This window comes from Brassica oleracea, chromosome C9 (genome assembly GCF_000695525.1).
Source record: "Brassica oleracea var. oleracea cultivar TO1000 chromosome C9, BOL, whole genome shotgun sequence".
NCBI lineage: Eukaryota > Viridiplantae > Streptophyta > Magnoliopsida > Brassicales > Brassicaceae > Brassica > Brassica oleracea.
In genome coordinates this window covers 36,047,725-36,063,826 of record NC_027756.1, presented here as the reverse complement: position 1 = coordinate 36,063,826, position 16,102 = coordinate 36,047,725, and positions in this window count along the sequence as shown.

The following is a 16,102-nucleotide window of genomic DNA, read 5'->3' as shown; positions in this document are numbered from 1 at the left end:
ATGGATCTTGGATCGGGATCATTTTCATGATCGATCTTTTTGACACAGAAAATGAGAACATTCCATCAACATCTTTTATCTATTACTTTTCATCAAGGGCGTAGTTGATGGAAATCTCATACTTTTTTGTTCCCTTCTCGTCATCTGGATCCATATCTTTATTTGGTTCTTCTTGAACCTTTTCATATATGCCTTCTTTTAGACATTTTTCAATATCAGGTTTTTGAACCTTTCCACTTATGTCTTCTTTCAGACATTTTTCAGTATCAGATTCTTCTGAAACCTTTCCACTTATGTCTTCTTTCAGACATTTTTCAGTATCAGATTCTTCTGAAACCTTTCCACTTATGTCTTCTTTCAGACATCTTTCAATATCAGGTTCTTTCTGAACCTTTCTGCTTTGCTCAACAAAATTTTTTTTCAGGGATTTTTATCTTTAGAACCCGCTAGTCTCCCCCTATTTAACTGAACCCTAGGTTCATTCATTTTGTTACCATCAGTTTGTTCTTTAGGAACATCAACTCTTGATGAAATATTTTCAGCGGGTATATCATGTCGTATCTGTGAACACATTTGGTAACTGGTTTGCCAAATTATGCAAATGCATAATTTCCTAAATTTCCAGCTCTCTTTGATTTGTAGGGGGGCCAAAGTGTAACGACTGTGTACACTATGTAATCTTTTTAGGAATTTCTCAAATTCCTCCCCCTAACACTAGAAATTCATTCTCATTAAAATGGCAATCGACAAACCGTGCCGTAAATTATCACCAGTTACTGGTTCAAGATACCTTATATATGGCTTGTTCTAACTCTTCCAGAGTTTTATACATTCCCGAGAGCATCTTTAACTCTCCAGGGACTACTAAATAACTAGAAGCAACTCAAATATTTTGTGTCCAGCCAGACATATCAATATATTGCATATATTTTAAATTTTCTCCAGTGACCTCGGAACAAGCCGTTTTTCATACCTCAAGGTCATCTTTCATTTCATTCTCTGGAGAAATATATACCTTGGACTTTTGGTCCAAAAATCTCTTGTTTTTCTAACAAGCTTTATATCGAATTGATGGCCAATCAATTCACTCTACCCTCATATATAGAGGTAGATTCATAATCCTCATTTATATAGCGCTTTTTCAATATTGTCGACAATCTATTTTCTCTTTGGTTCCATCATTTTACCCATACTGATATGGTTAATAGAGATCTCTTAATCATCATCAATGATTTACCCAGGTACCTGACTATTATATTAACCATATCAACGGTCAGTCGGGAAAGGCAGCGCCTATCATCCCGATAAATAGATGGAGAAAACCTAGCCTCTCACTCCGAAATAATAATAAAATTTAAATAAATTAAATATACTGAAATACATAAATTTAAACATTACCTCGGCTGGTTTAAGAATTTTCGGATTAATAAACCTCAGTTGGCCAGAGTTTCGTGATGATAATGTGTTGTGAATAATTAAATAGAAGTGAAAAACAAATGATATAAATATAATATAAACAAAGGAACCGATCTTTTTGATTATTGTTTCAATCGTAAACTCAACTTACAACAAAGGGGTAATACACCTATTTATAGCAAGGTAAAAATATTAAAATAACAAAAGGCGGTCATCTCAGTCGGTCAAATAAAGGTCCGGAGAATCATTATTTTATTACATGTTTATCTTCGACAGTTCTACTTTTTTGGCATTAGCCAGCCATGGCCAAACAACTAGGAACCGAATATATAAATTTAGATGGTTTATATTTTAGGCTTTAGTTGGGCCTAGCATTCAAGTATGTAATATTACGCCTCAAATCGTTTCCTGAAAATAATTCGATAGTATCTTGAATTTCTAACCATCGTTTTTCAAAAGATATGCAAAAGATTCTCAAATGTTATCCCCACAATCCACAGACGCACATATTAACCAACCAAAGTACAACAAACATTGACTTTTTCTTTTGTTTCTTTGCTTTATTTCTGAAATTTTAGTACGGTGAAAGTTTATGTTAGGCCCACATATTACGAAGTGGGACCAATAATGATCGAAAAGAAAGACAGTTGCTGCGATAATTGTTCAGATTTCGGATTGAGGAGAGTTTTTTTTTTTAATCAGGACAGCTAGATCGTGCCCACACCGTGACAGTGGTGGTCCTCTGAGCAGGCTGCAATTACTCCTTTTTTTTTCTTCTCATTAATTCAGAAACACCCCAAATGGGTTTTAATTAAGATGGACCAATATACAGCCCATAAGGGATGTGACCACTACTTTCCATCTCTCCCTTTTAATCATATGAGAAAATTCTTTTCTTTTTTTTTTTTAAACAGGATCATAAAGAATGTTTGTTTACATGTACAACGAAGGTTTTTTTCTTTGTATTCAACAATGCCAGTTTAAAATCATGAGATTAGATGGTTTTAAGAGGAGAAATTCTTGGGTTCACCTAAAACGAGAAAAAACAAAAGAGGTTTCATCTGAAGAGGATTGGACAATTATGATAAAGAAACATTCTATACGAGATATACTCTTAAACTAGAAATTCTTGGGTTCACCTCAGGGGTGAACCTTTATGTTCACCAACCAATAGTGTTTGAGTATTTGATATTTGATATCTTTTAAAAAAGGAAACAAAATTGAATTTCCAAATAAGATTATATTTTTGAAATAAAACAATAAAAATACATAAAAATAGTTACAAAAAATAAATAAATAAATATTGATAAACTTTTAGCAAAATACTAAATCCTATACCTTAAATCCTGCTTAAAGTTTGGATAAACTCTAAACCGTTGGAAAATCTTAAACCCTAAATCATACATTAAAAACTAAATTTTACAAACACTAAACCCTAAATCCTAATCACTAAACCCTAAACCCTTGGATAAACCCTGAACCCTTGGATAAATCATAAACTCTAAATCAAAAATATTTAAAATTAAACCCTAGAGTTTATGATTTATCCAAGGGTTCAGAGTTTACCCAAGGGTTTAGGGTTTACCCAAGAGTTTAGGGTTTAGTGATTAGGATTTAGGGTTTAGTGTTTGTAAAATTTAGTTTTTAATGTATGATTTAGGGTTTAAGATTTTCCAACGGTTTAGAGTTTATCCAAACTTTAAGGTTTAACGTTTAGAGTTTAGGGTTTAGGATTTAGGGTATAGGGTTTAGTATTTTGCTGAAGATTTAACAATATTAATTAATTTATTTTTTGTAACTATTTTTATGTATTTTTATTATTTTATTTTAAATATATAATCTAATTTGGATATTCAATTTTATTTCCTTTTTTAAAAGATATCAAATATCAAATACTCAAACACTATTGGTTGGTGAACATAAAGGTTCACCCCTGAGGTGAACCCAAGAATTTCTAGTTTAAGAGTATATCTCGTATAGAATGTTTCTTTATCATAATTGTCCAATCCTCTTCAGATGAAACCTCTTTTGTTTTTTCTCGTTTTGTCTATCGAATTGTTTAATTTTAAATAAGTTTAGAATAAATTTGTAGTGTAACACATTTGATCTCTTTACAGGTGGGATTAATCATTGATGGCTATTTCTCACTGACGACGAGTCTTCTGCATCATATATAGTTAGAATAGTATTGAATATATCATCAGTCCCTCTGCGTGGTGGTGTATATATATATTGATGCATGTCGAAATAATTACAATTGAAAGTGCTTCAACTTTTATTAATACCATTTTTATAATATATTACCTATTAAAAACATTTTGCTCTAGGGGCACATAGTTTTGAGGAATTGCTTAACCGATCTGCCATAACAACAAGAATTAATGGTAATCAGTTTTGGATAAACTTAGAAAAAATTTAGGATACTAATCAAAGTCTCGGGATCAAATGAAAAGTAGAGAGATTTGTTCATTTTGATATTCATGTTCCTGAGCAATTTAAGCCAAATTGTTGCTGAGATGTTGGTTTTTTTCCAACCTAGTGTATTATAATCCAACCTTATTTATTTTCATAAATTGATCTCTCAAGTAAACTTAGTAAATGTATTGACATAAGAAGAATCTTGTTATTTGCAAACAACATATAAATATCTATAGTTGTAAAAGAATATTACAAAAGAATTGATCAGTGGAAAGAGTTTAGGGTTTAGTGATTAGGATTTAGGGTTTAGTGTTTGTAAAATTTAGTTTTTAATGTATGATTTAGGGTTTAAGATTTTCCAACGGTTTAGAGTTTATCCAAACTTTAAGGTTTAACGTTTAGAGTTTAGGGTTTAGGATTTAGGGTATAGGGTTTAGTATTTTGCTGAAGATTTAACAATATTAATTAATTTATTTTTTGTAACTATTTTTATGTATTTTTATTATTTTATTTTAAATATATAATCTAATTTGGATATTCAATTTTATTTCCTTTTTTAAAAGATATCAAATATCAAATACTCAAACACTATTGGTTGGTGAACATAAAGGTTCACCCCTGAGGTGAACCCAAGAATTTCTAGTTTAAGAGTATATCTCGTATAGAATGTTTCTTTATCATAATTGTCCAATCCTCTTCAGATGAAACCTCTTTTGTTTTTTCTCGTTTTGTCTATCGAATTGTTTAATTTTAAATAAGTTTAGAATAAATTTGTAGTGTAACACATTTGATCTCTTTACAGGTGGGATTAATCATTGATGGCTATTTCTCACTGACGACGAGTCTTCTGCATCATATATAGTTAGAATAGTATTGAATATATCATCAGTCCCTCTGCGTGGTGGTGTATATATATATTGATGCATGTCGAAATAATTACAATTGAAAGTGCTTCAACTTTTATTAATACCATTTTTATAATATATTACCTATTAAAAACATTTTGCTCTAGGGGCACATAGTTTTGAGGAATTGCTTAACCGATCTGCCATAACAACAAGAATTAATGGTAATCAGTTTTGGATAAACTTAGAAAAAATTTAGGATACTAATCAAAGTCTCGGGATCAAATGAAAAGTAGAGAGATTTGTTCATTTTGATATTCATGTTCCTGAGCAATTTAAGCCAAATTGTTGCTGAGATGTTGGTTTTTTTCCAACCTAGTGTATTATAATCCAACCTTATTTATTTTCATAAATTGATCTCTCAAGTAAACTTAGTAAATGTATTGACATAAGAAGAATCTTGTTATTTGCAAACAACATATAAATATCTATAGTTGTAAAAGAATATTACAAAAGAATTGATCAGTGGACTATATGATGGAAAAAAGAACCAAAATCACACACACACACACACACACATATATATATTATATAATATCAAACCAAGTCTAAAAGCTCGTACTACGACAAAAAAATTTTTTTTAATCATTTCTATAAATGTCGTGAAAATTAACTTGAATGATTCTTAAATTAGGCAGGTTTCTTGGTTCGACAACGATCACAAATAAGGGAAGGCTCAAAGTCCAACGAGCAAAGCACAAATATATCTGTCTTGAGTTCTTAAGTCGAGGTATGTCCCAATTAACTCCTACCGTCACAAGTTATATACCAAGTCGTGGTCCTTCCATGTACTCTTTATACTTGCTCATGCATGGACCAATCCCTAGCTGGCTTTTCTTCGTTTCTTTTCTCCATTTAATTTCCTTCGTTTCAATAACTGTATAGAGTTTTTGTCTAGTTGTCTTGGATTTTGAGTGATGTCTTAACAATTTGAATTTATACCTAACTTCCATCAATGGGAAACAATTTCTTAATCCGATACATTGTCTTGAATATTGCATACGTAATGTCATAGTATTTTGAACTGTAACCTAATTTCCATCCGTGCCAGAAACTTCTTTACTAATTTCATTCTAAGCCTACTTTCCATCGTAGAAAATGGATTTGATCGAAAAAGCATTCAATTTATATGGGATTATTCAATCAATTCTAACAATTTAGGTTTTCTACGAAATATATAATGGACGATTTATAATTATTATTTCCAGTTTGCATGATTATACACATAATATTTTTTACTGGTATTATACACATACTTGTTATAGATGTAAATATAAGTATTAAAAGAAATGAAAAATACATACTCATATATACCTTGATGTGGTGGTATTGGAAATCCGAAGAAACTCAAAAATTGTCTTTACAAGATTTTATCAACTCAAATTAATATATCAATTACAAACTAAAACCTTATATAGATGATACCCACCCTTCTAAATGTTCGGGTGCATTCAGGAAAATTTGTCCATCAAAATATGTCAATCTTTGTTAAGTTGTTAAGTGATCGACTTTACACTACTCGGTTGCTTCATTGTTCCTCAAGACTTAAACTCTTATGTATGATGGTTTAATTCTGAACTCTAAAGTCTTTAGAGTAGTTCCGAAGGTGAGTATTAGCCCCTGTTTGGAAACTCGCTAGGCGTTCCTCGTACGTTCGGGTTACGCCTAGCGCCGAATGAGAAAATCGGAGATTATACGGGGATTAATCGGCGCGTTTTTTCGGTTATATATAATTTATTTGTGTAGACATACATTAAAGATTACATGGTGTAGCGGTTAAGACTCTTAAAATTTTGCGAGGGACCCGAATTCGAGTATAGTGTGACGCTTTTTCCTTCTTTTTTAATATTTAAGTTTAATGAAGGGTACTTGCGTAATTTACTCATTGTCATCTTCTTTAGTTTTTAGGTTTTCTACAGCTTTAATCCCGACGGCTCCTTCTACTTTTACGAGTTTAACATCAGTTTTCTTCGTTTTTCTTGTGTGTTTCATGCAAATTTCATGAATCTCAAGCGTATTAGTCAATTTATAGGCTGAGACGAATAAGAATTTAAGATTTTTTAAAGATTCCGATTTTCTAACCGAATCTCTCCAATTCGCCACGCTTGGTGGCCGGATAACGCTTTTCCGGTGACTATACGGACCTAGGCGGCGCGTTTTCGAACAGGGATATTAGCAGAAATTCTAAATATTTAGAAAAAAGAACAAAAGAAATGAAATTAAGAAAGACAAGACCAAAAAAAATTATTTTGGACTTTTTAAGAACCATTAATATACTCAAAAGACACATGTCATCATCTTAAAGGAAATTAATGTTTTATTAGTTTTGAAAAAAATAAAACATAATTGAATTTTTTTAATATTAATATTTTTTTCTTTTAAATTTTTTTGTGGTTTCTAACCGCTGGATTTGTTCTTATGACTATATATGTAATTTTTCTAGCATTTTAATTGAAAGACTTATGTTAAAAAAATTGATTTAACAGAAATAACGTTGAATTAAGCTCGAAATTAGTTGTGGATAAAAACAAAAACGAAAAACAAAATTATTTGGGGTTAGTCTGTTTGGACGCTAATCACCTCCACGGGGTCGGGGTCAAACTAAAATACCTAGTAAGTTTTGGACTGTGATACTTATAACAGAAAATCTACACGGTCATTGTTCACGTGAGTATTCATATTGACTCTGAATAAAGAAAAATGACCTTAATATCCGTGCATGATAAGATTACAAGTACAAGATTGTCACGCATCTCTACTCAAAGCAACAGCAGTCCTTGGGATCATCGTTATCCCATCCAGCATGTATTTAACTTACAGCATCATTATCCCAAGAAACCTTTAAAGTCTTTTGATGACTTGTTTAGTAATAAATATGAGCGAAGAACTTTTGTTAAGATACACTTAATTTTTCATCATCTATTGCAAGTTTCTTAAGCATGGGTTCTTCGAAAAAAAAAATTAAAACAGAAATTTATTTAAGAAAAATTTTAGTTATTAAATAAAATATAACAAAAGATGAAAAATTAAACATAGATTTAAAAAAAACATAGAAAACAAAGATTACTCAAATAAATGATAATAATTTGAAATAAGCGTCTGAGCTCAGTTGTTATCTTCGTCACGTCCAAATTTACGTCAGTTAGTATGATGACATCAGGGCCGAGCTGGAGAATTTTAGCCATGAAGTCCAAATATTTATTTGCCCTTAGAACCACGAAGTCCAACCTTATTTACTTCTAATATGAACATTACCAACAAAGCTATTATTTTTATCATAATTGGCCCATAATACTAATATAATTTTTAAGGCCCCAATCTTATGTTTATCTAGTTTATGGGTCACTCACGGTCCTGGTCGACATCATTTAGTATGCCACTAATTTGCCTATTAAAATAAGGGCTTTGAAAATATGTCTTAAAATTTTAAGAAAATCCCAAAAGTAACTCATGTTTTTTCTGAAATTTTCATTTGTTCTATTCACTCAAGAAATTTGAGTTATTCACAAAAATGTCATTATTTTTTTCGAAAATAAGTATTTTACGCAACATCATCATCTTCATCAAGTATTTACAATATTTTCATTGCAATCAATATACCAACCACCATGACCACCCAATTTAAAGCTCTTAGTGCACCTAAAAATTGATTTTTACTCTTCATATCTCATTTCTTAAGCACACAAACCACATCTCTTTCATTTTTTCTCTAAATTCATCCCAAGAAATCCAAGATTTTGATTCCAAACTTTGTAAGGTTCATAGAGTCATTCAAGGTCATGATTCTTGGTTATTAACGAGTGGGTCGCTTTCGTGGTGAAATTTGTGTGCTTGGAGAAGCTAAGCAAGTTATCTCACAAGTTCAAGGTACGAAATCACATTTTTTAAGATATGTTCGCCAAGAAGAATTCTCTAGGGCATATGATCCGAGAGTTCTAAAATGGAAAAAATACAACTGTCAGTTCTGTTTCCTACTATTTTGCCTAGTGTTTTTCATCACTGTGATTTTGGGAGAGGTTTCAGTACTAATCCCGAGTACGTGCCACGTTTAGGCGGATCTTAAACAGTGAGTTGAAGATCATTAGATGCAATTACTTTTTTGTTGATTCTCACTTTCTTCTCCACAACTTCAATCTTATCCCCAAGAAGCTTGATATCCTTAAGACACATCCCAAACCCATCAGTCATGACTTCAGCCAGGTCATAAGCCTTGTTAATTCTCTACTATCTTAACCCCACTCACAGAAGCAAGAGCCTTTGTTCGAGCCTCTGTACATAATCTCTATGAGCTCTGTATGAGATTTCTCCCGAGCTCTTTTTATTCCTTCACAGCAGGCTCTTCCTTCTCATAAGAGTCTTCCTTCACATACAAAACCTTCGGATTAGTCCACGGGTTAGTACCTTGGACTGCACAACATTCTTGGGTCCACTTCCAATCGCACCAAACATGACATTCACTATGTTTTTAGCCGGCACATCAGGTTTATGATTGTCTCATTGAGGTAACATTTCACTAATGTCCTTTGAAACATAGTTGATCACGCGTTTCTGCAGTAAATAAAGAATATCAAGTTTGATATTTGAGAGAATAATCACTATTATACTATTTGGGTTTAATCAGAATTACTTGTCTGATGATAGCCTCTTTAAGAAATTTGAATCCTTTGTTTCCCTTGTAAGCCAGAAAAGGTGGAGTCGGCTTGTTTGGTATGGTATTTCCATAAGTAGCACCAAATTCGGGTAGAGCACAGTAGATCCACACCTGGAGAACTTGTATAAACCCTCAGAGAGTCCATCAGCACCTTAAACGCTAGTCTCCCTCATGGATAATTCTTAAATTCTTCTAAATCCATCACTAGCCTTGCACGACTAGCCTGTGTAGCGGATGAGCACATTTTTCCTTCAATAAATCCATTTTAGATGGCTAGGTATCCCACCCGCATGTGATCATCCCGAGACCACTCTTTGTATCTCTCACGCGCTGCCATTATTTGTTTAGAACTTGGACCAACATCGACATCAACACCCATCATCTCCCAAAAATGATCCATCTCCTTTTAACCTCAACCGTTAGATTTTCCAGGTTCTCAATGAAATTACAGTTCAGACCAGTGAGATATTCAAACTCTATCAATGAAAATCTCACCGGTTTTGGAACAATGAGACTCCAAAGCTCATACTTCTTCTTGATGTTAAGCTGGAAACAAAACATAAAATGAACCAGTCTTGATGCCCAACCAAAATTCAGCTCCTTGAACTTGATGAACACTTCCAACCTTGAGTTTGAGCTCCTCTCATTCATCATTACATATACCATCCTTTACAGCAGGAAACAACTTCGAGTTATGGGTATGATACGCAATGCTTTGGTTGGATAGGTCTTCTCCTTTAAGATAAATATCCGCTTCTTGATAAATCCATTTTTCAGTCTACAAAACAATGAAAAACCAACATCTCAAACAAAAACCAAACATAACACGAGTAATATACTAACTTCTTGTATTGGAAGACTTCATGCATGCGAAGACTTCCTATAAGACTTTGTGGAAGACTTCGCATGCCTGAATTTTTCTCGGAAGTCTTCTAGTATAACCTCAATAAAATCAAACGCTCACATATTTGAAAATCGTGTTAAGCCTATAGATCTGAAGAGAAACTCTAATACATCTAACAGTTAGATAACAGAAGAAAAATAAAAATAAATCAAACAACTGGATGAACTTACAGTCGGAAGCAGAGAAGTTATGGTCCAAAGCGGAGAAGTTACGGTCGCCGCCGACGACATCAGTTACAGATCTACAAAACTTGATGGGAAAGTAGAAGTTAGACTACAACATTTAGGGTTTAACGGCGGCTATACGGTTTTCTAAATTCAAACACTGAACTTGACAGAAAAGAGGAAGAACTTACCGGCAGCGGAGTTCAACGACAACACAAACGGTTTCAAATCTGAAAAAGAAGCATGTTAGTTTAATCTACTAAAATAATCTTTAGCCATGAAGGAAAAACGAGATTACAGGCGGTGAGAACAACGGAGAAACAAGATTCGCCATAATCGTAATCTTCAAAATCGCCTTTGAGAGAAATGACTAGGGTTCCGTGTTTTTTTCAACAAATAAGTGAAAAATACTATTTATATGTCTAGTAAATAATCTGTTTTTAGTTTTTATGTAATTTGGCAATTTCATTTTTGTTAAAATTGAAGGTAGTTAAGGTTTGGTTCGGTTTGGAAGACATTTTGAGAAATTTTCTAACATAAAATAAACTAGAAGACTTTTTAAGAAGTTAAGAAGTCTTCTAAACTTTAAATTTATTATTCGCCTAGAAGACTAAGTCATCTAGTGTATTATTTGTTAGAAGACTTCCCAAGATGTCACCTAAACCTATTATCAAATAACTAACTAAATCACAACAAACACTTCGTTAAACTTAAAATCAACTTTTAAAGTACTTTTAAAGTGTTTAATATGCACAAAACTAAACATAGATAGGTTAATTTTTTTTAAAAAAAACTATGACTCCAAAATCTAACCTTAAAAATACAAATAATATAGTTTTTCTTGTGTTTAGCCCCTGGGGTAAAACTGTGCATTTATCCCAAAAATGATAGCTAATAAAATTTTGGCAAGTCATATTTTGTTTATTAAAAAGGTAAAAGATAATCACAAAATAGTATTAATTACCGAAAAATTGATGTTGTTAACGCCGCCAGCAAAACTCTAAACGCCGTACTCTAAACTTTAAGCCCTAAACTCTAAACCCAGTTTTTTGGCGACGACGCTAACAACATCAAAGTTTTTTCTTCTTTTTTGGCAATTAATACTATTTTCTGATTACTTTTTAATTTTTCATAAACAAAATATGACTTGGCAAAAGAAAAACTCTTTATGTAAAACAATTCAATTACCAAACTCTAAACCGAAGAATACAATGATCCAATCTACGTCCACTCATCTATGTCAAAACAATTTAATTTTAGTAAATCTAAGTTAACATAATTTACAAATATTTCTAATTACATGATTTTAATTTTTTCATAAAAATATTTTTTATAAAATTTATAAATTATTTTTAAAATCTACTACATAAGAAAGTCTTCTCAGAGAAGACTTCACAACCCACAAAAGACCCACATGATTATATTTGTAAAAATTGATATAGATATTTTGTTTGACAAGAGATTAGCAGTACTTTCACTAGCTTTTTAAATTACTTTGCATTTTATTGAGTTTGGAGTATACTTTGGATTTTTGACAATTTTTCCTTAAAATAATCTCATTAAATAAGCAAAAAAAAAAAAAAATTGTCAACCTACAAAAATTAAACTAATTTCATTATAGAAAGCTATAAGCAAAACAGCACAAAGGTGGAAGGAGTCTGTATACTCGATGTGGTTGACTAAAGCTGAATACTGCGTGGCTTACTCTCTATTTGGCGTTACAAGAACTGTGAACAAAGAATGTTTACACATGTAGGATATTAGCGCAAGAGCAATGGTAGTATCTCAAAACAGTTCAACGAAAAATATTTAATAAAAAAAGTAAGAATTAAAAATAGAACGTTAAGGAAAATAATTATATTTTTTTTGTTTAAAAAGATTAAGAGACTTAAAACACTAAATAATAGAAAAACTGAGAAAATAGAAAACAAAATGAAGGATACTTATCCAACACCAGTGCTCGTCAACATCCAACAACTAACTCGGACAAACCTCTCGCTTTCTTTAATTCAATGTGGTTCAACACTATTGACCAAAAAAGAGTGGTTCAACACTAATTCCCTTTTTCTAGGTCAGTTTTTTTTTGTCAACAGGTCAGCTTCCATAAACAAATGACTGATCGAGTTCAATAAAAAAACGTTATCCTTATCAGGAAAAAAACAATCGAATTTGACTAACGTACACTAAATTGCAATAATCAGATTTTTTTGGGTATGAACTTCTAGTTATCATAATTTTTTTATTAACGAAAATGAATAAAGAATTAATTATTAAATATAGTATAAATTTTATTGGATATCCTCCCAAGTCACTATTAGTCTATTACATATATTTCTTTCAAAACTATAATACAAATAATTTTAGCACGAAAAAGACCCATCATCATATATTATATATATTGTATATATAATGATAATAAGAACTAATATATATCATTGGTCGCAGACCCACAAAACACTGTTGATGCACCTTTATGAGGTCAGCATTTGTATGATAGTTTTCTGTATTTTGTCTCCACTCAAAATAAGGCACTGAAGTTTACAATTATATAGATGTCCAAATTTAGAATTACAAAAATATCTTGTAATGTTGGATTTTACTTCGCTTTATCATAGTTTTGAAAATTGTTTAATTTATTTTATTTTTTAATTGGTTTGTTTTTTTTGAGAAATTTTTGCTGCAATTAGATTGTTTTGTTAGGTTTAACCGTTTAAGTGGTTCAAAGATACATCAGCGGATGTACGTATTCCATGAGTTAGATATATCAACTGTATCCATATCCCGGGGGAAACAAGTAAGACAGTCACGTGTACATCACGCTAGTATTATAAGTTTCAAAAAAAAAAAATATTATAGTATAACTGTAACGTTTAACCTAATTACTTTTTTCATTGTTGTACATGCGCCTAACAAACCACAATCACATGTGTCTCGAATTCTGAGACGTTCCATCAACAAGGGAGTAGATTAACCGCTGACCAAAGTACATTAGTTATCTCATACTAGTCAACGTGGTCGTTAAGTTTTCTTTTTAATGTTAGTATTCGTTTTTGGCGTAATTGGTTTCCCAATTCCTATATACTAAAAATGTTTTATACTACTCTCCTTCCGTTTCGCAATGTAAGTAAGTAGTTTAGATTAAAAACAATAATATTAAAAAAGTTTGGTATTAAATTTTTTTTTTTTAATTAATTAGTTCAACCAATTATAAAATGTTTGATATTATTTGATTGGTTACACTATATCTAATAAATGTAAAAATTATCTAGATATTTAGAAACTATTTACATTTTGAAACATATTTTTTTTTTTAAACTACTTACAATATAAAAAAACGGAGGGATTAATTTTTAACAACGCAATATCGAAATTGACGTGCGGCATAACTATCATTCAATACAGAAACTAGTGAATCTCCCTGTTATATCTCCCAAACTCGAACGTCAAAGTTAATCCTGCGTCAAAGACTATATAACATACACCGACACCCAGTCACCCAAATAACGGATTTATTCATGCGTTAATCCTGCTCTAATTCAATATGCGTACGTATCTTTAAATCTTTTATTCACGAATGGCTAGGTGCTACGGTCCATTCGTGTTATCGAGTGGGTCCAAAATATTCTGAATAAATCCGCATAAGAGAAACTAAGAGCACCATTAACCCTAACACCCTACTTAGAGTGTTTAATTTTATTTTTTATTTTTTTTGGTTTTTTCTCTGATTTAAAAAAAAAAAAAAAAAATTTAAAACGAACCAATCGCGGGCTGCCATATGTAAGTGAGATCCGCGAAACATCTCAAGCATCGACGCCAGATCTAGCGTCTTTGGCGTCGCTTTTTTTCCTTTTGCAGTGGTTTTGCAGTGGAACTCACCACTAAGCACTCTTCTTAGCTCATGCTTTAATCCTGATCTAAGATACTATATCGCTTTTTAGTCAACATGGCAAGTGAACACGTCGGTAGGTTTTTAACCACGTCCGGAAAAAAGCAACGCAACACGTATGCGCCTACGTAATCATATATATACTTGCATTTGTAACTTTGTACGTAAAGAATAAGTATGCAGTGTAAACTGTTTACATCACACACTGCTCGTATGGCGGCTAAAATTTATAGATTAAGAAAATCGTTATAAATTTTCTTTTGTTATGACCATTCGTTAAGTAAAACAAAGGCTTACTCTGAATAGATTTATGAAAAAATTACCAAAACTGAATAAAAAAACAAGTACATTGTCTCTTTGCCATAAATATCTTTTTAGTCAGATTTGGACTTAGATACCCCTGATCAACTTTAAAAAATCATATCAATTATTTTAAGAATCAGAAAAATATGGAAAAATATACAAAATGTATATAAACAAGAGACAAACATATGAAAAATACTTTTGTTGAATAAATATTTGTGGAACACAATTTCATATTTTGGTCTACCGATGGCAGAAAACATAATCTAATGTCTATGAGGATGTAGATTGCATATTCGGCTAACTACATGAATATCTACAACCAGCAGAACGTTAAATCGACCATTTGTTATAATTCTAGCATGGTAGAATTGAAAGACTACTATTTCTTTTATTTCTGAACTACGGTAGACATGGTATAATTAAACGACTACCATAACTTTTATTTCTGAACTACGGTAGATTTGATTAACTATTATTTTCTATATATCTACAGAGGCGAAATGACAAAATCTTCCATGTCTCATGACTCTGCCATAATATGATTCCTTAATCTACCACATTCCTTTATTCTTCGGACAACGCAATGTATGTTCTACGAATTTTGAATTATATATTTTCCTTAAATATCTCCAAAATCTGTTAAGAGAATATATTCTAAATCTATTTTCCTTAAATTTCGTGTTTTCCAAGTATATATATATTTTTTTTTAAAATCGTGGTCTTCTTCTTGGTGAGACGATTTTGATTTTTTTTTTCATCCAAAATTTTTGAATTTCTTGTTGAAGAAGATGCATATCTATGCTTCTTGTGGGTTGTGGAAATTTGATCCCCTTAAAGGATGGGGATTTGCGGTTGATAAGAACAAACGAGGTAGAGTATTGTACATGGAATTGACAAGTTCCTTTGAAGACCTAAGGCGTATGGCTTTTGAAGATTTTGGAATTGACCAAAACCTTGTCGAGTTTGAGTTAAGCTACTTACCTATGAAGTTAATCAGTTCAATAGAATGTCCCCCAGTTATCATTGAGAGTGATCGGCAAGTCAAAAAATTTCTTACATATGTACGTGGAAAAGCTTCTACAAGGTTGTGTGTGTCTGCTTCACTTATCAGTGGAAACAACGGCAACATTGGGGTTGATAATGAGAAATCTAACTCGCCTTTCAGAGAGCAAGGTGAACCTTCCTCGTTTCCACCTCGAGATGACAGTGTTAGTTCATCTGAATCAAGCAAGGATGTTGAAGATAATTCTAACTCAAACGGCTATGAAGAAGATGATGTTCTCGCCATAAGTGCAAAAGAAGACGATAGTGGAAAAAGTGTTCGGTTTTCTTTGATGGATGTTGTGAAGAGGGGTGAAATGTTTCAAAACAAAACCATGTTGAAAGCAGCCTTGGAAATGTCAGCAATGAAGCATAACTTCGATTACAAAGTTGTGAAATCTGACAGAAAAC